At 42.7% G+C, this 26907-nt stretch overlaps 1 long non-coding RNA gene across 3 annotated transcripts; it reads left to right on the top strand.

Moving 5' to 3' along the window:
- Positions 1-782: 782 nt before the first annotated feature.
- On the top strand, positions 783-25768 carry LOC117022895 (uncharacterized). Of its 3 annotated transcripts, XR_004423140.1 has the most exons (6): positions 789-917; positions 14431-14512; positions 15919-16010; positions 20361-20734; positions 22112-22272; positions 25543-25768. It is a non-coding gene; the product is annotated as an uncharacterized LOC117022895 (long non-coding RNA). The 3 variants fall into 3 exon arrangements; XR_004423142.1 differs by lacking the exon at positions 14431-14512 and having other exon boundaries at positions 783-917; positions 15919-15986; XR_004423141.1 differs by lacking the exon at positions 14431-14512 and having other exon boundaries at positions 783-917.
- The last annotated feature ends 1139 nt before the right edge of the window (positions 25769-26907 follow it).

Genomic DNA, 26907 nt, shown 5'->3' with positions numbered 1-26907 from the left:
GTTGTCCTTTCAGTCTTAATTATGGAGGGCGCAGCTCATCTCCAGGTCCAGTTGCCGTTACTAGTTGCAGGGGGCGCAGCCCACCATCCCTTGCATGAGTCGAGGAATCGAACTGGCAACCTTGTGGTTGAGAGGATGCGCCACAACCAACTGAACCATCTGGGAGCTCAGCGGCAGCTCAGCTCAAGGTGCCGCGTTCAATCTTAGTTGCAGGGGGCGCAGCCCACCATCCCTTGCAGGACTCGAGGAGTTGAACCAGCAACCTTGTGGTTGAGAGCCCACTGGCCCATGTGGGAATCGAACCAGCAGCCTTCGGAGTTAGGAGCATGGAGCTCTAACCGGCTGAGCCACCGGGCCGGCCTCCCAATTTTCTTTTACAATAATGTGAAAAATAATATAAACAGAGCCACTTTAAAATGGAGTCAGAGCTGCTATTCCAGGGGAACTACTACATTGTTCCTCTTATCCCTCAAACCTTTGGATGTTAAACCGGAGCAAAATAACCTCTGGACTGAGTCTAAAGCAGCATTGTATTCCAAAGAACTGTTAGTTATGACCACGGACTGAAAATTAAAGACATTTTTTAGAATTGGCATCACTATGTTAGCTTATCTGCTCCTCTAGAAATTCCTTCTTTCTATTCACATAATTGTTTCCCTTCCCTGTCTTATAAATACCCCAGAACATTATTTAGGTTTCTGCCTGAATCAGTGCTTGCAGAATAGCTATTCTTTGGGATCTTAAATAAATGCTGTTGCCTCTCACTTTGGCTTTTTATTTTTAGGTTAACAGTAGACAAGGTCATCTTCAGGAAAACTAGGAGACCACCTCCCCTGATTAAAAACAAAAAAAAAACTCCAAGTTTGATGGGACTCAGACCTGTGCCTGTTTTGGGTAGGGAGGTATTAGAGAGAGAGGTAAGTTCCTATAAAGAGTTTCATGTGAGGGGAAGAAAGATGGATATGTTAGTTACTCTCAGGTACTGCAGAAGAGTCTGGCAATGTTAGATTTTTATGTTCATTTTAGTTGTTTTGGTGTCTTAATTTAGTAATAAATTGTCAGTTAATCACTTTTATGCAAAAATAAAAGGTGCATAAAATGTTAGTGCTCCTTCGTGCTCAGTGCCCCCTCCCCAGTCTAGAGTGCTATTGAGATATTGTACATTTCACTCAGGTAAGTCGGCAATTTTATCAGAGCGTGGAGAACACTGGCAAATATCCCTCATGCTACAGCAGAAATATAAAAGACCTTCAAGTTCTAATTCCTTCTGGCCCCAAGAATATATCTTATAGAAGGAGCATCTTTGCTGGCCCTGGAGAATTTGGTCACTAGGTTACATTATTTTGATTGTAGGGAAAGCCCATATTCCTGCTTCAGATCTTAGAGCCCAGGGGTTAGTACATAGGGTTAGATAAGTGATTTATGAATGTGATTAAATGGGCATTCTGTGTTAAATCTGAGCTGCATGGGCTTTTAGATCAGGTTTATATAAAAATGCTTTTGAATTCTTTCCAGTTACTAGTGAGGTCAGTGTATCCATGGAAAGCTACCCTGCACAGACACTGGAAAAACAGGGTCATTCCCAATTTCTGCCATGTGACCCTAGTATGACCTTGCTGATGTGTTTGATTTTTAGTCCCTGGATTTAAGTGGAGAAGAGAACCCTCTTTGCAAGGTTACCATAAAGAGCAGTAATTGTCAACCTTGATTTTGCTAAAGCGGGAGCCTTTCTGAGGTTGTTGCAGATTCTCAAGAGATTTCAGTCTATCCTAGTGCACTCCTCCCACCAAGTGCGTGACATCAGGAGAAGCGGTCGTGAAATTAAACAACTGGGGTGACGCAACTCCAAGAAGGTTGGAAATTCTTTACATAATATGGTTGTAAAGCTACAGGCTAAAGGAAGAAGTGACTTGATTTTATGATGACTAATACGACAATCCCAGCACTTAACTTGGTTGCTGTTGCCAAAGGAGGGAGGAGAAAGAAAAGACAGGGAGATGAGGGGCGGAGGGAGAGCTGCCTCGGTTGTGACATTTCTACTACACCATCAATTAAGCTAATTATTAGTATCAGCTGTTACTTATTATTTAATTCAGCAGTTCTGCTCTGTAATTCTATAACTCTTAAGTTGGCAAAGCGTTTTATAATGGAGCTGTATGAAAGATTCCATATAAAATTAAGTTTACTCGTCTTGTTATTATAGTTTAGGAGTCATCCTACTGCACTGGTGTGATCATGAATTAAGAAGATGGGCTGCTAAGGAAGAGCTGAGAGAGAGTGAATGTTTACTTCAAGCCAGTAAACATTCTATAATCCCAGCCACCAGGAACAGGGGCCTGGTAGTTAAAGGTTAAGAAGGATGAAATCGGTGATTAAACCAGAAGTGTGGGTTCTGTTTCTGATTTTTGTCATGATTTTGACCTTTTAGAATGGAGATGAAATGAAAATGTTTGTCTTGTATCTACCTGCCCAGGATGTAATAGAGACGAACAGACTCTAGGAGAGAAATGGAGACACCCCTTAAGAAACGCATTAAGTAATTATCAGGTGATAGAACCCTGGAAGGTCCTGTAGCCACAACAATTTCACTTGAAAGCTATTCACTTAGGAAACAGAAGACAGATAAGGCCTGCAGTTTCAGATGAATGCCCCCTCAGTGCGCCTATGTTAGAACACTTAGGCAGAGCGAGTCCACAGGAGGGGTCGGCCAGTATCTGCGTGTCTTCATAGTGACTCTCCCTTTTAGCATCACAATTTTTCTTTGACTATTCCACATAAAGAATTACGGAAAAAATATAGTAGTATTGTTAAAGACACTTTACAAGGAAGTTTTTAAACAAGTAAAAATAATATGTAGAAACACAGGAAAGCACAATTCTATGAGCAAAATTCAAACAGTCTTCTAATTAAAACAAGCTATTAGGTTGGTACAAAAGAAATTGCAGTTTTTGCAATTGTTTTTAACCTTTTAAACCACAATTACTTTTGCACCAACCTACTATCTAGTGAGCTCCAACTATCTTATGGGGCGGGCAATGTGCTTGGAGCCAAGATCACAGTGATGAGTGACGTAAACCGATCCAGTCTCCACAGAATTTAGAAGCTGCATGTTGTTCTGGGTTCAAGAGAGAAAGGCCTGATCACCTGAAATCTGTTTGGCAAGTAGGTTAGACATTAATAAATGGGATAAGGATGGAGTAAGGTAGTCTTTTAAAGCAGGGCTCAGCAGCCTAAGATAAGGGGTTCAGGAGTGGCTTTGGAGACAATTTGTGATGGTTCAGTATTCAAGCTGTGGAGAGCCAAGTAGGAGTGCTACCCTGTGTCCATCCCAGCCATTCCCAGCCTTCTGCAACCTAATCCGCTCCTCCACTCCCACTGGATTCTGGCAGCTGAAGGATCGTCCTTTGGGGTCCCCCGAGGATCATTCAGGCAGACTGGTCAAAGGACCTGCCTTTTTTTTGCAGCCAGCCCACTCCTGAGCTTTGTTCACTGGGATGTCAACGAAGGAAACCCCGAGGCAGCTACTTCTGAATTTACTGATCCCAATTCTGATAAGTGTTTCCAAGAGAAAAGGACAGCCAATGTCACATGTTTCCCATCTAGAGTTTCCATTTGCATCTGGAAAATTGGAAGCCATCTAGCTTGCTGGCCTATATCACATGACATGGGTAATAATGGGAGGGCCTGGCAATGTAGGATGGCTCGATCCTTAGTTGATATCCCACTGAGCCCACACAATTGCCCATGCATTGTAGAAAGAGGTGACACAATCCTAGCCCTTGATGGATTTTCAATCTAAAGTTACATGTTTTACATTTAAAAGAGGAACTTAAAATATGCAGGTCAATTGCACTTCCTAAATATTTATTGATTGCCATTAACTTGGCCCATTAAGCACTATCTTTTTGAAACCCCTTCTCTCTGCCTTCACTAATGGAGCGTTCTCAATAGTAGGTTTTTTCTCTTAAACATTCTTACATGGCTTTTCCTTTTAAACTAAACTAAGGAAATATTATCATAACTGAAATCTTTCCCTGTTCAGCTGGAAATGAGCATTTAACTTAAAGCAAATTGTAGGCCAAGCTTTAAAGGGCCGTTAATTAGTAATGGTACCAGAGAAGCAAGGTGACTAGATGGCTGAAATTGGGCAGAACAGGGCTAAGTTTTGCTTCTTGTCCCATCTGACAACACTTGTCCCTCAAAAGCACATTTAATTACTGAGTGAGGTAACTTGGTAGAAATTTAGCACGGTGCCTGGCACATGGAAAGCTCTCAATAAGTGTTTTCGGCCGTTTCCCTCTCCCTTCTACCTTCTTTGCTCTCAGCAGCCACCCATACCTTCTTCCATCTCATTATGAAAATAATAGTTTGAACTTCTTCAACTTTTCTAACTTAAAGCTTATCTTTTTGGTATTCCTTTCCTGGTCTGACTCCACTGATAATCTTGATGCCTCCGCCTCCAGGCTCCTCTGCAGCCCCCCTTTGCCAGTAACCCCTTCTTAACTATGTATCTTCATTCTCTCCCGCTCTAATGTTTCCTTACCTTAGTCAACTAATGCACTCTTTCTTAAAATCCAACAAAACTTTCTCTCAACTCTTTTTCTTCTTAAGTTACTGGCTATTTTCTTCTACCTATTGTGCCAAGCTTTTTGAAAGAGTAGTTTACACTGCGTCCCTCCAGTTCCTCATCGAAAATCTGCCCCTTGCTTATTGCAACCTGCTGCTGCAGCTACTAAAATTGCTTTCCCAGAGATCAGTAATGACTCCTATTTACCAAATTTAGTGGCCTCTTCTCATTCCTCTTCCACCTCTATGGCATGTGATGTGCTTATCCACTCCCCCAATAAATTTTTCTGACTTTATCTGTCACTTTTTATCAGCTTGCATGTCTGTACTTTAAATGCTGATGTCCTCGAGTGTCCATTCTTAGTTGCTTTTGTTTGCTCTGGATCAGTGCTTCTCAATCTGGATGCATATAAAAATTACCTGGGGAACTCTTTAAAATTGCAAACCCAGATTATATCTGATTAAATACATACCAATTAAATCTGATTTCTGATCCCACCCAGAAGTCGGATTTAATTGATCTGAGGTTATACACTGGCCTTAATCATTTAAATGCGCCTCAGGTGATTCTCAAGTACAGCCAGGACTGAGAACCATAGCTCTAGAGTACCTACTTTTACCTTCAGTTCTTATCTTATTCCTGATACAAAGACCCAAATTCCCAGCTCTTTGCTGAGCCTCTCAGCTTGAATGCTCCACAGCACTTCACTTTCTAGGTGGTCTGAATCAAACTCCTGTTCCCAATACTAAAAACCTCTTCCTCTGTGCTTATAGGACTACTATTCTCCCATTCTGCCAAGTTGGAGACCTAGTAGTCGTCCTTAAAAATGTCTTCTGCTTTGCTCCTCAGTTCTCTTATTTACCATGCCCTATAGGTGACCAATTTCAAATCCATTCTCCCTACTGCCATCCAATGTCCAATTTTAGCACCTTATTGCAACAACTTTTTACCTGGCCTTCCCGCCTTCAGTCTTTCCCCTCTTCATTTCATTTCCACATGCGAGTAGAAAGATCTTTCTAGATGTGGGGACAGAGCCCCAGAAAGCAGTTTCCAGGCTCTCGGCCTCATGTGGAAAGGTGCTGGCTCAGGTAGTAAATGGCCATCAGCTGTGGCTGGTTGGCCGTCAGCTGTAGCCATTGAGCCATTGGCCACTAATATAACTGCTGCGGCTACGGAGGGAAGTTGAGGAGAGAGGAGGAGAGAGAAGGAGACTGAAGGAGAGTGGAGGAGAGTGGAGGAGAGTCGGTCGGTTGGCAGCAAAGCGGACAGCAGGTCGCACGTTGTGTAAACCCAGCGAGACCATAGTGGTATGACTTCCCTACCTATGGCTCCGTGGGTGTTCCTTTTTGGCCTAACCATGTCCTGCGTTCTTATGTGGGGAGCGGGACCAGAGACCCCGCCTGACACCCCGCACGACACTTGGTGTAGTCGGCAGGATACCCCGCCTGACACCCCGCATGACAAATGGCGCAGCGAGCAGGATATGGTGTCGGCCGAAACTCTCCGGAATGTACTGGAGCAGTTTACACGTATAAAAGCTCAGTTTCGTAAGCAGCGTGTGGTGCAGGCCAAAACCTACCAAAGCATGGTGGAGCGGTTTGTGCGTGTGAGAGCCCAGCTTCAGGAGTCCCGTGAGGAGCGACACCGGGAACGGGAGGCGCGATCCACCTGGGAGACTTAAGCCTCCAGCTGGCACACCACCTTCTTGGCCATGGAAGGCGTTGCCTTAATTTTGATGATCTGCTGCGGCCTTAGGATCCGATGGTTGTGGACATCTTATAAGGAGGCCTCCACCCACACAGACACCTGTCACGGTGAGCAAGATTCCGACCAGGTAGGAATGGAGTCTGACTCTGGGCAGGAGGACAGGTGGCCCCCACACAGTGTGTGGTGTCCGGTGGCCACGGTTCTCAGGAGTTGGACCCCCAAGGAGGGGTGGGAGGACATGGATGGCTCTCCGGCCAGCGTGGAGAGGGCCCTGAATGCTCTGGCTGAGCGGTTGCCGGAGGAGGAGAAGGCTACAGCTGGCCGTGTGGGCTGGCTGTTCCTCACGGCCTTGAGTCTCAATACGGAAAATGCGCTTAATGAAATGGCCCAGGTGCCGGACCAGGTGTCCCAGTTGGAAGCGCTGGAAGCTCGGGTCCGCTTGTTGGAAGCGGGGCCCCACAGTGGAGACTCTGAGGCAGAGGCAGAGGAAGCCAGTGGAGACAATGTAGCTCACAACCCCCAAGCCCGGCCAATCTTGAAGCAAAGAGTAAAACGTGAGCAACCTTTGGGCCCCGGGGGTGTTGCTGCAGGCAACCCAGCTGTGACTGAGTTCACAACCTGCACCCCTTACACTCCCACTGAGTTGCAGGAGCTGGGGAGGCGGTACAGACAGAGCCCTGGAGAGCCAGTCTCGGCTTGGCTACTACGTTTATGGGATGAGGGGGCAGACAGCATTCTCTGCTCCCCGGGCGAGATGGAAAAGCTAGCCTTTGTGACACTGCATCCGTCCCTGCGACAAAGGTTACAGAACTGCCATAGGTTGGCCCATGACCAGGGCAACCATTCTCTAATGGAGTGGCTCACCGCTGCAGTACGCACAGTATGGGGACAGGCTGGTGAGCTGCCAGACACTGTGAGTCAATGGCAGTCATATACGGAACTTACGCAAATCATCCGTGAAATGGGTATGAGACATGCTATTTTTAACCTTAACATGCAGGGGCCGGATGACGAGCTTTTTACAGCCAGCATGAGAGATCTGGTTTTGGATACTGCACCTGTGAGTGCTTTTGGGTCCTTGGTTGCTATTCTTACACCTTATGTAGGGCGACGGATCCATGAAGTTACAACTGCCATGGCCACCCTAGGGGATGTTGAAAGCCGGAGGCGAAGGAGATTAAGACAGGAGGTTCGCACAGTTGAGACCTGGAAGCCCAAACCAAACGTAAAGGGGCGAGGTCGCGGACCTCAGAGAATAACACGCGCACAGATGTGGCGTGATCTTGTGGCAGCAGGGGTTGATCGGGAGAAAATAGACGGAAAACCCAATGCACTCCTGCTGGAACTTTGGAAACAGTTGCGTCCGGAACAACAATTCCGGAGAAGCATAAAGGAGACGTCTGGGCAAGCGCGACCCGTGTCCCTCCAGGACTTCATGCAGCCGCTTGAGGACAACTCCTTTCAGCTTGATTAGAGGTGGGGCCAAGGTACCCGGTCAGAGGGGACGAGCAGGGACCGGAGGCCCCATGTGGAACTATCCATACATTGGTCCCCTTCTAATGTGCAGAGGGTTTTGGCCCTAGTTGACACTGGTGCAGACTGCAGTCTTGTTTATGGGAACCCAGAACTGTTCCCTGGACCAGCAATCTGCATTGATGGCTATGGGGGAAAGACTGTGACTGTGAAAGCTGTTTCCTTACCACTGGGTATAGGAAGGCTTCCCCCTCGTACCTACAAGGTTTATGTCTCCCCCGTTCCGGAGTATATTCTAGGGGTGGACGTGCTACATGGCCTCAGCTTACAGACGACGGTAGGAGAGTTCCGTCTCCGGATCCGGGTGGTGAAAGCGGTGACACGCGGGCATGCTCACCACCCTCCTCAAGTGTTGCCACAGCCCTGGCGCGTGGTTACAGTGCGACAGTACCGCCTTCCAGGAGGGCAGGAGGAGATTGGTCGTACAATATTGGAACTGGAGAAGGCACATATTGTGAGGCCAACGCACAGTCCCTTTAACTCCCCAGTATGGCCTGTCAAGAAGCCAGATGGGACCTGGCGAATGACTGTGGACTATAGGGAGTTAAATAAGGTGACACCACCCTTGCACGCTGCAGTGCCTTCAATACATGATTTAATGGATCGTCTGACTGTCCGCCTGGGGACATATCACTATGTAGTGGACTTGGCCAATGCTTTTTTCTCCATTGACATTGCACCCGAGTGTCAAGAGCAGTTTGCTTTCACTTGGAATGGGCGGCAGTGGACTTTTCAAGTCCTTCCGCAAGGATACTTGCACAGCCCCACTATCTGCCACGGGCTCGTGGCCCAGGATTTGGCACAGTGGGATCGCCCATCCTCTGTGGCCTTGTTTCATTATGTCGATGATATTCTGTTAACATCAGATTCTCTTTCTGATTTAGAGCAAGCAGCTCCCTCTCTTCTCCGCCACCTGAAGTCACGCGGCTGGGCGGTGAATGAGGAAAAGGTCCAAGGCCCTGGCTTATCCGTCAAGTTTTTGGGTGTTGTGTGGTCGGGTAAGACAAAGGTTATACCTGAGGCAATCATTGATAAGATACAAGCCTTTCCCCGGCCGACCAAGGTCTCCCAATTGCAGACATATTTGGGTCTGCTAGGATATTGGCGGGCATTTGTACCCCATTTAGCACAAATGGCAAGGCCCTTGTACAATATGATAAAAAAGGGGGCCTCATGGGATTGGACAGAGGCTGTAGAGCAAGCCTTCGTTGCCACAAAACGGGCAGTGCAGCAGGCACAGGCTCTGCAAGTAGTGGACCCCGGCCGCCCATTTGAACTTGATGTTCACGTAACCCAAGAGGGGTACGGATGGGGCCTCTGGCAACGGCAGGAGCGTCTCCGGTTGCCAGTGGGATTTTGGTCCCAATTATGGAAAGGAGCAGAGGTCCGCTACTCTCTAATAGAGAAACAGCTGGCTGCTGTGTACGCAGCCCTAGTGGCCACAGAAGCCATCACAGGAACGGCACGGGTGTTGGTTCGAACAACCTATCCTGTCCAGGGGTGGGTCCGTACGTGGACCCAGGGACCCAAAACAGGGGTGGCACAGACCACCACCCTCTCCAAGTGGGGTGCCTACTTGGAGCAACGTAGCACCCTTAGTTCAAGCCCTTTGAGGACAGAGCTACAACAGGTCCTGGGGCCTGTGGAGCTTGTAGCCCAGGCTGAGCCAAGCGCTCTGCCTAGAGGGGAGGACTTGGAGCCCTCGCCCTATAAAGAAGGACAGTCCCCAGTACCTGAGGATGCCTGGTTTACTGATGGTTCTAGCCGAGGGGCTGCAGCTGTTTGGACGGCTATTGGTGTGCAGCCCAAAACAGACACCATTTGGTTTGATACTGGGGTGGGCCAGAGTAGCCAGTGGGCTGAGCTACGGGCTGTGTGGATGGTAATCAGCCACGAGCCCGGGCCCCTAGTTATTTGTACTGACAGCTGCGCGGTGTTCCGGGGCCTAACGCTGTGGCTCCCTACGTGGAAACACCAAAACTGGTTGGTAGGACACCGTCCACTGTGGGGTCAAGCCATGTGGCAGGACCTTTGGGACCTAGGGCAGAGAAAAGAGGTGACCCTAATGCATGTCACAGGTCACTCCCCCTTAGTGTCCCCAGGTAATGATGAAGCAGATGCCCTAGCACGGGTCCGATGGTTAGAACGGGCTCCTGCCACTGATGTAGCCCATTGGCTGCATAGGAAATTGCAGCACGCCGGAAGCCGAACCATGTGGCAGGTGAGCAGACGCTGGGGTCTGCCTTTGAAATGGCAGGAGATAGCAGATGCCTGTTATGACTGTGCCGTCTGTGCCCAGGACAACCCTCAAAGGCGGAGGCTCCCCTGGGAGACACAGCAGATTACGCGAGGGAAGGTGCCCCTCACTCGCTGGCAAGTGGATTACATTGGACCCCTGCCTAAGGCCCGCAATGCGATATACGCATTTACAGCAGTGGACACTGCTACGGGATTGATGTTTGCTTGGCCGTGTCCAGCTGCGGATCAGCGGCATACAGTGGTCGCTCTTACACGGCTATGCGCCCTCTATGGGCGCCCCCAAGTCATTGAAAGTGACAGGGGTACCCATTTTACGGGGCAAGAAGTGCAGCGCTGGGCTGCCAGGATGGACGTGCAATGGTTGTTTCATGCTCCGTATAACCCACAAGCAGCTGGCATGATTGAACGCTATAACGGCCTTTTGAAGCAAGGTCTCCGGGTGTCAAAACACCCTCCCACAATGCGTGACTGGGCCTCGCGTTTATGGGATGTCCTGAGAGTCCTGAATGAGAGACCACGGAAGGGAGGGCCGGCACCAGTAGAAGCTCTGCTACATCGAACGGCCGCTCCCATTCAATTACAAGTTACCACCAGTGAGACTCTGTTAAAGCCAGGCTACGGCAGGAATGGAAACATTTTGCTGCCAGCACCCACATGCTTGAAAGCAGGGGAACGGCAGCAATGGACTTGGCCCTGGCAGGTCAAAAGCCCCCACTGTCGATGGTTGGGCCTGATAGCCCCATGGGGGGCCGGTTTGACTCATGATTTGCAAGTGACGCCAGGGGTGGTGGCTGAGTGGCCACCACAAGTGACTGTAGTATACGAAGGTCCCAATACTGGGATGATTTTGCGGGGAGACTATGTGCTCTCACTATGGCCTATTATGGGGTCCCCTGTTCTGTTACATGTTGAAACTATGCAAGGGACCCCAAGCACTGCCATAAAGGTTTGGTACCACAAACCGGGAAAGGTGCCAGTGGCAGCAACCCTCCTTTCCCAGGACAAAAAGCTGGCGTGTATCCTCCCAGATGGAAGGGATTTGCCACTGTTGGTTCCTAAAACTACCGTTTCTTTTCGTCCGTAGGTGTCAATAGGCTAATATGGCACAGGGACCCTCGTGGAAGACTCTTGTCGCGTAGATTATGAGGCGAGAGCCTGTAGGGGTGGAGTGTGGGGACAGAGCCCCAGAAAGCAGTTTCCAGGCTCTCGGCCTCATGTGGAAAGGTGCTGGCTCAGGTAGTAAATGGCCATCAGCTGTGGCTGGTTGGCCGTCAGCTGTAGCCATTGAGCCATTGGCCACTAATATAACTGCTGCGGCTACGGAGGGAAGTTGAGGAGAGAGGAGGAGAGAGAAGGAGACTGAAGGAGAGTGGAGGAGAGTCGGTCGGTTGGCAGCAAAGCGGACAGCAGGTCGCACGTTGTGTAAACCCAGCGAGACCATAGTGGTATGACTTCCCTACCTATGGCTCTGTGGGTGTTCCTTTTTGGCCTAGCCATGTCCTGCGTTCTTATGTGGGGAGCGGGACCAGAGACCCCGCCTGACACCCCGCACGACACTAGAACACAGATCTGATTGTATCCACTCAATGACTGCCACTAAATTACTCTCAGCCAATAATAAGGTCCAAATTCCTTAGCGAGGCCTTCACAGTTTGGCCCCCGTTCTCAAACACCACTCTCCTCTGTCTTGGATTCCCACCCCATCATGTTCTCTTAATTCATTTGTGGTTCCTGAATCATGACATGTATTCTCTCTTGTTTTTAATTATACTGTTCTCTCTGTGTGGGGCTGGATTCAACTCAGATGGTTCAAATGAAGGGATGATTTACAGAGATACAGTCAAGGTAAAGGGAAGCTACAAGAGTAGTTGAGACACCCAGAGACTAGCAGAGTGGGAAGCTCTTACCTTTCCTAGGCCTGAGGGGCCAAGGGCATGAAACAGTGTTACCACAGCTCAGTGAGAGCTGGAGCCATGGGAAAGAGGGCCAGCAGTAGGAGCTGTAGGGAGGGGTGGCTTCAGCCGCTGATAAGCCACAGTGCTGAAGCAGAGGGGACAGTGAATAAACACCCCAAACTCTCTCTCCTCCTGCCCTCTAATCTCCAGCAGGTTTGAGACATTGGCCAAACTCAACCAGAAGCCAGCTAACCACCAAGGGTGGTCAGATGAGGTAAATTACAAAGGAGGGCAGAGAGGGGCAGAGAATGAATGGTGGTATGAGGCTGGGGAAGACTAAATGAAGAACAACTACACAAGCCCTATTTATATATAGTAAAATCCCTTGTATCTTTTAGGGCACAGTTCAAATGTCACCTTTTCTATGAAGTCTTCCCTCATTTTCCTACGCCAAGATCCGGTTATTATTTCACTCCTCTATGCTCCCTTAGTTGTTGTTATGTCTGCATTATTGCAGCGATCAGTCTGACTTATGATACAATTATTTGTGTATCTTCATCCATCTCCCGCATCATATTTTGTGCTGCTGGAGGAAAGGGATAGTACTTCATTTGGTACAGTGTCTTGCAGGTAACAGGCACTCAGTAACTGTTGGTTGAATTTAATTGCATTTTCCTGTTATCGCCTTCTCAGCCTCTGCCAGGGAGATTCATATATACTTGTATGCACAGTGATCACATGCTTCACAGTCCCCCTTTGCATAAGAGTTCCTTTTTTGGTCCTACTTCTGCTTCTTGCTTGATTTTCTCCTTCTTCTGATCTACATTTCTTAGGTGAGATAACTTCAAACTGCAGCTCACCAACAAATTGTTGGGAATACTGTCATCACTGATCCTGGCAAGGGTCTAAAAATCTCCAGCTTGAGTCCATGTCCTAAATAGTGCATATAAATTTATTTTCTTTAATTTATGCATGCACCAAACTTAAAAATGAAGTCACAAAACCTAATTTTTCATCTTCGTTGGACTTCAAACTCTTACGAATAGAAATTATGCTTGGCTTAACAAATTTGCAGGTAGCAAAGGTTGTGTGCTGCTCCTCTGCTTTATAAATACCAATGTACAATATTGGTATAAAGCTGCTCCTCTGCTTTATAAATACCAATGTACATTGGTACATATTGTACCAATGTACAATATATACAGCGAACATATTTTTACTATGCAAACACTATTCTATATTGATGGTTTTGATGCACATTGGTAGGTGGCTTTGAGGTTTTTATATGAAAAGGAGTATTTTTAGACCCAATGAAAATATTATTTTTACATCTGTAATATTGGTCATAGAAATAATGGCAAGAATTCTAATTCCTATAGCGGTTCTGAGTTTTCATCTCAAATATTGTATTTTTCATCTTAAGAAATTCAACTTTGTCTCTTTTTTCATATTTTTCTTTTCTCTCCTTGATATTCTCACTCCTTCCTCTGCTCTCTTGAGCATATAGAGCATAGTTGTAAAAGCTGTTTTAATGTCTTTGTCTACTAATTTTATCACCTGTGTCATATCTGGATCTGTTTGTACTGATTGATTTAGTTTTCCTCATTATGATGGTATTTTCTTGCTTTAATTTGCATGCCTGATTTAAGAGTATCAGTAAAAATTGGATTTTAGGCATTGTGAATTTCACATTGTTGGATGCTATATTTGGTGGGGAGGAGAGGTGGGAAGATTGTTTCTGTTAAATGTTTTCGAGTTATGCTCTGGGACACAGTTAAGTGAGTTGGAAACAGTTTGACCCTTTTGATGCTTCTATTTAAACTGGAATAAGCAGGAGCAGAGCAACCTTTGCTTTAGGGCTGATTTGGCCTAATCATAAGGCAATACCTTTCCGGGTACTCAACCAGATACCCAGTGTGTTAGAAAGTTTTTCCATTCGGGCTGTTGGGAATGTAAACCATTTCTAGCCCTGTGTGAATGCCAGTAATTGCACCTTGCAGGTGTTTCTCTCCCTGGTTGCAGGTAATTTCGTCAAAGTTGTGTGCTGATCAGTGCTCAGCTAAAGATTCAAGGGGATACCCCTGCAGATCTCTAGAACACTCTCACCCTCTCTCCTCTCCCTCTCGCTCACTTTCTCTTTCTCCCCCTCTCTCCCATTCCCCTCTCTCCTTTTTTCCCTTTCTCTCTCTCTCCAGCTTTCTCCTGTCTGGCAATCTACCCTAAAAATTATAGTGGCCTTAGCCAATCTGAATTCTCAATTCCTTCTCTTCAACTTAGGAAACTGTCAGGCTTTGCTGGGGTTCCCTTGGCCGTGCTGTACCATGGACTCTCTCCAGGCCGTGAGCTTCGGAGATTATAGATTCACGCCATTTGTTTTTCTTCTTTTAGAGATCACTGTCCTGTGCTGCATGTTAGCCAATATCTGAAAAGTGGTGTTTATATATTTTGTCTGTTTTTCATTTGTTTAAGGTGAAGGGTAAATCAGGTCCCTGTCATTCCATCATGGCCACAAGTGAAAGTCAGTTTTGATCTTTAAATGGGGGATGGAGAGGTATGTTGAACCCATTTTGTATCAAAAAAATAAGCTAGAGTATGGCCATGGCCCAGTCATTTACTTCTTAGCTTTAGTTTGTTTATCTGTAAAATAAAGAGTTTGGTCCGTATGATCATTAGGTTCTTTCCTGGCTCTTACATTTTGTAATTCTAGAATTAAGCACAGGAGTATCTTTGCAGAGAGAATTGATATATGTAATCTCCAAAGTGATAGTTTAAAGATTTGGAACTATGGAACTTCCATTTTGCCATAGTAAGGTAAATTTAGAAGAGAAAATTTGTGGTTTAATAGATGAAGGAGTCTTTAGTTACAAAGTTGAGAGGGACAACACAATCCCATAGCACACAAATGTAAGATGACCAAACAATTCATTGAGGGGAAAATGAATAGGAATATTCTTAGTTTCATTATTGTTTACAGGGCCTAGGCACTGTGCATTGGACGTGGTAGGTGTTCATTAAATAGATGTTGACTATCTCAGTGATACTTGAAGCTATTTTCCTAACAAAGTAACTGAAAAAGCTTTCACTGTAGCAAAAGTTGGAGACAAACTAAAAATCCATCAATATTGGGTTTGGTCAGTAGTATATCCATGCAATGGGATATTATATAGTAGTCAACAAAACTGAAGCAGAGTGGTATGCATCGATAAGGGATGCTTTCAAAGATATATTGTTAAATGAACAAAACAAGGTCATGACATATATTTTATACTCTTATTTATTTCATAATAAAAAGGTTTAAAAAGGAATTGAAAAAGTAATGTGTACAATAATAGCATTTTACTATGTATATCACATATATTTTACATATATAAATAAAATCTGTTTAAGGCAATATGTACATACATGCTTGCATTTTCAGAGAATACATCTAGAAAGATACACAAACTGGTGCCTCAGGGCAAGAGGACTAAGGGATAGTATGATAGAGAGACTCATTTTCCCCTTTACATCCTTTTATATTAACTTTGAATTTGTTATCATGTGTATATGTTATTTAGTTCTTAAATATTCTTCTACAGGAGATTGTATACATAAAGTATAATGTATATAATACATACAATTTTTTTTAGTGAAATGATTGAAGTTTTCTTAAAGGGGTAGATTTTCATAGAGCAGTCTGGGAAATTTTCCTCATTTCTAGAATATGTATTTAAAGGTGCCAGACCACACACTCTTTGTACTATTACTCCAAGAAAGTACAGGGTACCTCCATGGCTATAATTAATTCCTAATTCCGTATGAATTCCTAAATATCTAAGTGACTGGCATCTGGACCATAATGCTTGCTTGAATATGTGGGAAAGACCAAGGCCATTTGTTTCTAATGATTGTATATACATTTTGCGGTATTTAATTAACCTTTATAATCTAACTCATCCATCTTTCTGGTTTCCATAGGAGCTACCAAGAAAGCATGGAGCTGGACAGTGAAGCTGTGTGATTCACAGGATATTAATTTATGGCCAGTATGCTACTTTCCAGTGCTACGGGTAATGTGTAAATGTGTTTGGAAGAGAGTGAAATAACAAGTGGGGACACTATCCACTTTTATGTTTTAGAGAGAGAGAGTTACACTTCTGACAAGCTGTCTTAAAAGAATGACTTCTAGCCATAACCTGTGTTCCTATGAGTGTCTATGCAATTCAGGTAAAACCTAGCCAAGTATTTCCTGGAAGACATGAGGAGATATTTGGAAACATATGTGCAAGTCCAACATTAAAAATCCATGACTCATTATGCAAGTCAAAAAAAAAAGTGCTAGGATTTGCAATTATACATGCCCAAGGCACTTTCTTCTAATTCTGTTATCTGCTGTAAGATTTCTGGCTCTGTTGCTGGTTTTGAATTCTTGAAATGCCAATGTAGCAAGTAGATGCCAGAAAGATGCCTCCAAGATCCAGCCAGCCAATGAAAAAATATAAAGAATAAGATTCCTGACTTCAAGAAGCTTATTTTTGTCATATGGGAGATATTATTGTGTAAAAATTACTATAGCACATGAATAATAGGAAGGAAAACGTTGTTGAAGGGGGCAATGTTATTTAAAAGGGCAATGATTTTGGTAGATTATGCATTGGCGGAAAGAGTTCTGCTTTTCCCACCCCATACCCCCAAAATCTGAGCCAAAGATCAAGAATTTAATGAAAGGGAGGCCACCACTACTACAGTGCCAGATACAGCAAATAAAAATGCAGGACACCCAGTTAAATTTGAGTTTCAGATAAATAACAAGTCATTTTTTAGAATAAGTATGCCTTGTGCAATATTTGGGATATACTTATACTAGAAAATGATTTGCTCTTTATCTGAAAGTCAAATTTAATTGAACATTCTGTGTTTTATCTGACAATCCTAGTCGCTATACAGAGTAGGAGTAAATGCATTATATGTTGTCTTTCCCTCACCTCTTGGTTCCCTCATGAGGTGAGTTGCTATCAATACCCTCCACATAAGTAGGATCCATTCAGGGGTGAGAACACAGCTGGATTCTTGCTATGCTGCAGAGCCAGAATGGAGGAGCAGGCTATAGAGTGAATTAACTCAAGAACTGAGACGAGCTCCCCCCACCCCCACAAATACACCAGAAGGCTGAAGGACTTGAAGAAACCCCATACTGTGGAAATTCTTGGAGTGAGTAAAGGTGGAGATTCCATCAGCTAGGTCAATGAGTGCTGGAAATGAGATGGGGTGCCCCTGTGATGTGGAGTCATGCCACGCTAGCTTCCAGAGCTGGAGAACATGGGGCTGAGAAGACAAAGGTAGTGATTGGGATGCATAAGTGCATTTATTCAATGAATTGTGGAGGGTCTTGGAGACCATGTTAAGGATTTAGGGCATAATCCATGAAGCAACGGGGCCCCTCTGGGGGTTTCTGGGTAGGCAATGGCATGATCAGAGTTGTGCCTTAGGAATATTAATCGGGCAGCTCTTTGTAGAGGTATCGCAAAGGGTAGGAAGAGTGGAGATAAGGTAACAAATTGCTAGGGGATACAGTCAGGGCTAGTGCTAGTCCATATGGCAACTGTATGTGAATTAGAAAAGGCACCTTCCCTGGGTGGGCGGTGGGGGATGCCCACCAAAGCACTCACTGGGCAAAAGATTATACCAAAGCACATGGTTGGGTGACTAAGTCAGAGGCTTGATTTAAGCGCCCCACCCCCCATTATCCTCTTGGCCAGTATAGTAGTTGGTTAATTAATACAAGTGGCTTAATACAATCAAGGTTAATTCTTTTCTCATGTCACAGACCTATGCCTGTCGGGTGGCTCTCCTCCTAATGGATATTCAGGGATGCAGGCTACCTACCTTTATCTTATAGTGACAACACCTGGATATGAAGCCCCCAAGATCACCAAGGCAGGGGAAGAAAGAGCTGGAGGTTCTGACTGGGGCACGTTTGACCAGACTTAGGAGTGACTTACATCACTTCTGTCCACCTTCCATTGGCTAGAACATTGGCTCCAACCTGACTACCAAGGAGGCTGGGAAACAGAAAAGAGGACAGTAACTTGTGCTGCCCTGAGCCTAGAAAGCTTTGGAAGATGATTCTAGCAGTTGGACAAGATTGTAGCGATATTAGAGGAAATCTGATAACACCTTATTCCATTTTTATTTTGACTATAATAAAAAGTATAATATCCTTTTTCTTGGGCAATGCAATTTAATGGGCATCCATATCTAGCAGTTTAGTTTTTCTAGAACTGCATAAGTGGAAAATTATGAGTCATAAATACAGGAGGGAACTCCAGACATTATATGTCCATGCTACTCTGTCAGAGCATAACTGACTTAAGCCTAAAACCATTTAAAAAAAAAATACACATCCAAGTTAGTTTCTACCGGTAAAAATTTGTCTTACTTCATGTGCATGTGATACTGGAGTTATAGATTCGATGTGATGAATGTAAAATTTATCTGAGGTCCATTGTTGAGCAAAGTAGTAAGTGGTAATTGGGAGACTGTGAAGGGAGGATAAAAACTCTCCTACCACAAAATAAAAATTATTTTTGTGCAACTCTGTTTCCCAGAGCTTCAGTTAGCCTCCATTTCCAAGTTAAGCTCAGAGAGGACAGAGATATTCTTTGAATATTCAAAATACTATTGCATGGTCTCAGACAATTAAAATAGGCCAATCAGAATTTGGCCATATTGCTGAACATCAGCCAAGGACACTTTAAGGAGAAGGTCATGAGGAATCATAACTATAATGCAGAGTTTAAATAAATATATCAGATGCATCACTACGGTATCCATCTGTCTGACTGTATAAGACAATTCAGATTTTAAGCACTAGGTTTAATTGTTAGATTTAGTTTTACTGCATTTGGCGAGAAAACTATGGTCACCACAGCCATATCTATCTGGGAAGAACTGATAAATGCATTCATTGTAAGTTGTGGAGGAGAACTAATCAAGCACATTTTGTCTTAGAGATACTCAGAATATTGAAAGTGAAAGAGCTGCATAGATTATTTTATTAGGCCCTTATTTTAAAAAATGAAGAATATTCCTATAAGAGGAAAGACAAAATTAATTGGATTTATTCTGTTATTTAGGAATGTGGACACTAGTATCTATAAGCTATCCTATGACACTTTAAAAATAGATATTAAAAGGTATTAGAACTTCCTTGGAATTCATTTGCAGTACACAACATGTAAAGACAAAACTTCTTTTATTTAGTGAAATCCTTTCTGTTGAAATAAAGTCCACTTTCTTCATTCATTCATTCATTCATTCACTCATCCATTCATTCAATAACTAACTATTCATTCAGCATCTTCCATAGGCCAGGCACTATTCTAAACAGTAGGGGATACGATGGTGAATCCATCTGACTCAATGATTCTTCATTAGGAATTTGCTTTTGCGTAAATAAAATATTGAGCCTGATAGAATGAACAGAATATTGGGTTTAGGATCATAGGACCTGAAGTCTAAACGTGATTATACTGAACTATGAATTATATTTATGGTATCAAATAACTAGTCACCCAAACCCCAAATCTCATTCATCTTTAGTTACTTTTCCACCTAATCAGTTAGCACATCCTTCACAATTTCTGACATTTGCCTCCTGCTATCCATTTTATCTCCAAGTTATTTCTTATTTAAATTATTGTGTCCAGAACCATACCACATGATTGTGTAAGTCATCTACTACATGTGACAGAGACATTAGTGCCCACCAAGCACCCATGTGCTCCTCTATATTTCCCAGTCTCCTTTGTTGTTAATTTAGAGCTATATGACTTCTATTGTCACTATATTTATATTAGATACTCATACACTCTTTGTTTCCACATATGGTAGTATTAGCTTTTAATAGAACTTGTTTGGAGATGAGCTTTCAAAATGTTTGTCTTCCCTATGTGAAGACAGTTTTGTCCCATTATCATAGGGCTTTCACCTTTTTGCTGATTTTAAAAGGAGCCGCGAATGTTGCTTTTACATAACTCATGATTTCTTCTGAGTTCACCTTGTGACCAAAGCCATGCAAGGAGGTCTGAGTCATTTAGTTGTTGAGAAGCTAGATGGTCCATGTGGAAAGGAACTCCAAGACAGCCCACCTGACTTCATAAACAAAACCAAGACCAACATTTAGTGGGAACATCCATTGGTGAATTTGCAAAGGCCAATATGAAGGCTGAGATTGAGCTGAACTGCTAAGTACTGAGATAGAAGTAGAGAGTGGTAAGATCTGTATGTGACTATTGGAGGGATTAGAAAATCAAAGGTAAAAGCAAGGAAAAGGAGTATAGCAGCGTATCAGAGATATCCATTCTTGTATTGCCTACTTCCTATTTCTACTAAAGAGTCTGCCATGCTTGTGCCCATAGTTGCTGCTGAAGGGGCAGCCACCACCACCTTGACACAGTAGTTTGGACCAGAATTAATACCTGACTGAAGGTTACAAGACCTATGATGTGATTTAGTAGAGAAAGATATTAAGACCCAACAAGATTTCTCTCTCTGGAGAATGTGAAACAAGAAACTGAGAATTTGAAAATGAAGATTGTGTCATGCCATGAAAAAGATGGTTATAAGGCAACAAAAATTATGAGCAAGCAAAAAGGTGGAATAAAAAATGGAAGTTCATTGGTACTGAGAGAAGAGCACAAGAGCAAAAAATGACATGGGGGAACATGAGAGAGATGGAAACAGGAGGAGCAGTCTCCAGTTGCCTCAGTATCTGATGGCAGTTCAGCCACAGGTAAGTTTCAATTCATGTATTTTGAACTGAAAACAGTTTAAAGTCCGCTTTCCTTGAAGTCACCTGAGTTACTTGGTTCTTTGCACCTTAAAGAACTCAAATAAGTTGGATGGACTTCTCAGCCATTTGACATGTCAGTGTAAGAGCCCAGAAGACTGGGAGTATATTTTAAACTAAATGATCAGCCTTGAAATAAATGTTAGCTCCACTTAAACATGTTAGACCCTATCTATGTGAGTTTACAAGTCTACTCGTAAATTGTGCTGACACAATTTATAGGGGGTTGTTTTTAGGACGTTTACATTTTGTTTTAAAAACCAACATTTGTGTTATGGCATGTACTGCAGAAATGAAATGACATTCAGCCTTTCATCCAGGAAACCTTGTCAATCACCTATTTCCTTTTCTACCTGAGATTCTGTTTTCATGTTATTTTGACTTTGGATTTAGATCAGATAATAACAGTAGTGTCCACAAAGGCTTGCTTTAGTTTAGAGTTTTTGTAGAGCTATAAATGGCTAACATTTATTATGTGCTTACTCTGTGCCAGGCATTCTTCTTAAGAGTACACATAATAACTCATTTTACTGTCATGACAACCCAATGAAGTAGATAATATCATTCCCATTTTACGTAAACGAAAAAATGAGACAGAGGTTTACAAAATTTCCCAAGGTTTCCTCACTATTAAGTGGCAGAGCCTGGATTCAAATATAGTTAGGATCCATGTTGCGAACCCTGGCTTTTTCCTGCTGTTTCCTTGGAAACTGTAGGTTATAAGTTTCTTGATCCCCCTGACAATTATATTGTAATGAAAATCAATTAACTCATTCAACAAATATGATACAAAGTGGTGATCAGGACAGATAGGCAGGGTCTCTGCCCCCAAGGGGTCTTCTGGTGTTTCAGACTTTTGACAGTATGGTTAGAGATAGTCTTTTCCCTCAGAATCTATTTTTCTCTGTGGTAAATTTATACAATAGAGTTTTTGCTCTTGCAAAGTGCAACATTGGAACTTGGGTGACTTCAGCAAGGCTCATTCTTACTGGAGCAAGTATTTATAACATTGATAGTGATAAATTACTTTTTGGGCTGGAATTTTTCTCTCTGAATTTTTTTCTCTTGCACCTATCTCATCCTTCCCCAGTCTATAGCTTTATTTTTGGTTTAAAATTTTTAAATATAATAGCATGTACTTTGTTACATTTCTTTCAAATCTTTCTGGATTTGTTTCTCTTTTTGTAGAGCATTAACAATCCAACTTAACTCAATATATCAAATTAGTATGGCATTATATCAGGATTAGGTTCAGCAGAATGTAACAGAAAAATCTAGATAGTGGCTTAAATAAGATAGAAGCTTATTTCTTTTTCACAGAAAATAATTTTGGAGATGAGCAGTCCAAGATTAATATGGAGGTTCCACGAAGTTGTCAGAGATCCAGCTCCTTCCTCATTCTTATGCCATCTCCAGGGTATAGCTATCCTCCTCATGGTCCAAGAAGGCTGAAAGGCTCCAATCATCACATCACGTCCCAGGTAACAGGATGGAAAGAAGTGTCAAGAAGGGTACATCCCGTTCCTTTTTATGGTTTTTTTTTTTTTTTTATCAGAAGTCCCATACAACATTTCTATGTAGATCTCAACAGCCAGAATTTAGCCAGAATTTTAGTTGAGTGGCAATAGGACCATCTAAAAATTTGGGGTTGGTTATTATAGAATGAGAGAATAGACATAGGGAAGTAATTTGAAGTCTCTGTCACAGATACTTTACAGTTGGCATTTGATAAAAACTTCTTCTTTTTTTTTTTTTTAAAGATTTTATTGGGGAAGGGGAACAGGATTTTATTGGGGAATAGTGTGTAGTTCTGGGACTTTTCCAAGTCAAGTTGTTGTCCTTTCAATCTTAGTTGTGGAGGGTGCAGCTCAGCTCCAGGTCCAGTTGCCTGTTGCCGGGGGCGCAGCCCACCATCCCTTGGAGGAGTTGAACCGGCAACCTTGTGGTTGAGAGGAATGCTCCAACCAACTGAGCCATCTGGCCACCCTGGAGCTGAGTGGCAGCTCATTGACTTCATTCCAGTTGCGGAAGGCGCAGCTCGCTGGCCCATGTGGGAATTGAACCGGCAGTTTCGTTGCCCAGAGCTCGCACCCTAACCAACTGAGTCACCCATCCGCCCCTGATAAAAATTTCTTGATTCATTTTTATAAACTTGATGATAATATTCTTAGAGGTATCACTCAAGTTGTTAATAATGATAATGAATGTAAGGATTTTCCCTCTTATTTTTTTTATTTTATGATAACATAATATAGCATATCATCACACTAATTTCATCTCAAATAAACCTATCTGGAATTAGCTTATGCAGGGGATATACTGGAAGGATACAGGGAAACCCTTGGAAGAGGCAAGCCTAAGTAGAAGGAAAGGCAGAGATTCTGTCAATGGTCAAGAAAACCTGAAACTGAGACTTCCAGTATAACACATACACTTTCTCCACCCTTTGCTCTGTCCATTGACTTTATTCTCTCGATGCAAGATGTGCTTTTCACTTGGCAAAAAAATGTCCAATGACATCTCCCAGGTTTTATATCTTGGTGAGGCTTGAGATGACCTCTCTTCCAAAGTCTTAAAATCTTGGAGGAATGGCTTCACTGGCCCATTTTGGGTCAGGTGTCCAGCCCTTGACCAATTAGCTGTGTCCAAGGGGCAGACAGTAGTAACATAGCTTCTTTTCCTGCCAAAATGATAAAAGTATGGAAATGGAAGGAACAGTTCCTATAGGAAAGGTGGGTGCTGGCTATACAGTTGTGTAGGCTACTATCATTATATGTGATGGAAAAACACAGGTGAGTGGTCTGAATTATATGAATGATAGAGAAAAGAATCTATCCTAAATTCAAAAAAATTGATTTAGCTATGAAAAATCATTTGATAGGGCTGCAATATATAGAATGTTTACTATGTGTCAGGCATTATGCTAAGTGCTTTTTATATGTTGAGTCATCTATTCCTCACAACTCTATGAGCTAGAGATTATTGTCCTCCTTTTTTAGATGGAAAAACCAGAGCTCAGAGAAGTTAAGTAACTTTTCCAAGATCATATAGCTAGTAAGTAAGCTATATTTGTCTTAAGTTGAAAGTTTTTAACTACCAGGGTGATATACTGTCTCATTACTTTCCTATGTTGAGTTGGAAACTATGGTCATTTTTGATGAGGCAATTATTAGGTTTTTTTTTTTCCCTCTCAGTTCTGCCATAGCAAAGCTATATGAACTTGATAAATCTTGTACTGTGTCTGGTTCTTAATCTCTTCATCTGTAAAAAAGATTGGGTTGAATCAAATTACTTTTTCCCCTTGTTAATGCAGGTAATATTTTATTTCTGAAGGCAAGATGGTGAGCCATTATATTTTTAAAATTCTAACTCACCTAATATTTTTTAGTGCTCTTTGAGCTAGATCTATGTTAGGAACTATGATGAAATTAAAGATATATAAGGTATAGTTTCTGCTTACTGTGTTATGGAGAAACGAGCAAACAGAATTATTATTTTGCAGAATTTCAAGTTCAGAGAGGAGTAGCCTTCAGGTGATATAACCATCAGCTCAATAAGATCCTCAAGGGTTCTTAGCTGTTTGCCGTCCTCAGTGTGTTGACTTCATTCTGAGGTTAGTTCCTCTTGTGGTCATTAGCTTTCTACCAGTGGCAATATAGCTGACTTGTTCATACCTGGTAGGAAAGAGAATCCTCTTCCCTAAGCATGGACTAAAAATCCTTCCCTTTAGTCTGATTGGGCATTTACCCAGGACTATAATGGTTTTCAGGTGTATTAATTAGAATAGTCTAGGATCTAGCATAACTTAAATTCTAGGTCACACTGCAGTAACAAACAAACAAACAAACAAAAACCCAAAAAACAAAAAACTCCAAATCTTAGTGGCTTAAACAACAAAGGTGTATTTTTTCACTCAAACTATATATCCATCCTGACTTGATGAGGGTTGGAGGTGGGCTGTTCTATACTGTCCTTTCTTGGGGACCTAGGTTGACAAAGGTTTTTATCATTTTCAATAATACTGGCCTTGAGGCTGGAGAAGAATAAAAACTCTAAGAACTTATACTTGCAATTAAATGTTTTACCTGGAAGTGACACATACTGACTTCTACCCACAACCCACTATAGACTAGTGGTTACAATTAGTTACATGGTCCAGCCAACTTCAAGGGTAGGGGTGGGTGGCAGGGATGTATGCTTGAAAATGTAATCTCTGTACATGCCTGGAAAGACAGGGCAAGCATTACAAATCTCTACCATACCAGGGAATTCATTTACTGATTGACTCAGGCTGAGTTGCCCTTTTGTAGATGGAGGTTGGATGGTTACCTAAAAAAAACAAACAAAAACAAAACAAGCAACTCTATTAATAAAGAAGATGCAGAAGTGGATGTTGAAAAAGAAATTAACAGTGTGAACTATATGGTACTTTATCCCAAAGGAGAAGAAGGAAATTACAGCCATGGAGGCAAGTCATAGGGAGGGATAGTTTGGTAAGTTTTATCAGTCTTTAAGTCAATCACTTCATTGATTCTTCTGATTGGAAAGATTGGCTCTGGCTCTTTAATGAGTGGGTGTATAGTTTCTATTTAAGGAGTTGGCTCAAAGGTGACTTAAAACATTTATTGAATTTGAAGACATAGACTGTTTCTCCATATTTCATTGTTGTAGTTACTGTCAAGCTGGCTAGAGTTATAGTTTAGAACTGGCAAACAACTAAAATTTATGTAGTACAATCCTTTATTTTATAGGTGAGGAAATTAAGGACCAAATGTGTAAAATGATTACCACAAGGTCATACCTTCTTGCATATAGCAACAACGGTGCTGTCCTTTGGATGATTTACTGCAAAATGGAATCCTTTAAGAAATGTAGCTGGAAGGAACTCATACAACTCAACAACTAAAAAAAATAAACAACCCAACTGAAAAATGGGCAGAGGACCTGAAGAGACATTTCTCCAAAGAGGACATACAAATGGCAAATAAACATATGAAAAAATGCTCAACATCATTAATCATCAGAGAAATGCAAATAAAACCCACAACGAGATATCACCTCACTCATAAGTGTTGGAGGGGCTGTGGAGAAAAAGGAACCCTCATACACTGTTGGTGGGAATGCAGATTGGTGCAGCCGCTATGGAAGGGAGTGTGGAGGTTCCTCAAAAAATTACCATATGACCCAGCAATCCCTCTCCTGGGTATCTACCCAAAAAATCTGAAAACATTTATCCATAAAGACAAGCGTGCTCCAATGTTCACTGCAGCTTTATTTACGGTGGCCAAGACTGGAAAAAACAAAAATGTCCTTTGATAGATGAATGGATAAAGAAGTTTGGTATATAAACACAATGAAATAATATTCGGCAGTATGAAAAAATGAAATAGGACCATTTTTGACAACATGGATGGATCTTAAAGTAGAGAACCATATGATTTCACTGATATATGGTATATAAACCGAAAACAACAAAAGAACAAGACAAACAAATGAGAAACAAAAACTCATAGACACAGACAACAGTTTAGTGTTACCAGAGGGTAAGGGGGTAGGAGGGTGGTAGATGAAGGTAAAGGGGACCAACTATATGGTGATGAAAAGAGAACTGACTCTGGGTGGTGAACACACAATGCGATATACAGATGATGTAATACAGAATTGTATACCTGAAATCTATGTAACTTTACTAACAATTGTCACCCCAATAAACTTTAAAAAAAATGTAGCTGGAGCAACAATTAGAAAACAAGAACAATAAAAAAATTATTAAAAATTATTAGGAATGTTTCCAGGGCTGACATCTGGTTGGTCCACATTGGGGGAGATGGAAAAATTTCTAAACTATTTGGTAAGTAGCTGCTGCTGAAACATCTGAGAGCCTCCTCAACCCTTCTCTGGGACCCCACAGATCTCCCCATGGTAATTACAAGGTCTACCTTGAAAGGTTGATTTGAGAATAAATGATGGAGGCCAAGAGTTTATCATGGGGCCTGGCATTCAGCAGTATTACACACTGGCTATTATTTTTATTATAGTCTTTAATAAAATTGTAGTAAATTTCAAACTAGTTCCTACAAGAATGTTCACAACTTTTGAAATGTGATAGTATTCAA

Source organism: Rhinolophus ferrumequinum, chromosome 6, assembly GCF_004115265.2.
Source record: "Rhinolophus ferrumequinum isolate MPI-CBG mRhiFer1 chromosome 6, mRhiFer1_v1.p, whole genome shotgun sequence".
NCBI classification, from domain to species: Eukaryota; Metazoa; Chordata; class Mammalia; order Chiroptera; family Rhinolophidae; genus Rhinolophus; species Rhinolophus ferrumequinum.
The sequence above is the reverse complement of the archived record's forward strand: the minus strand, read 5'-3'. Positions and strand labels throughout refer to the sequence as shown.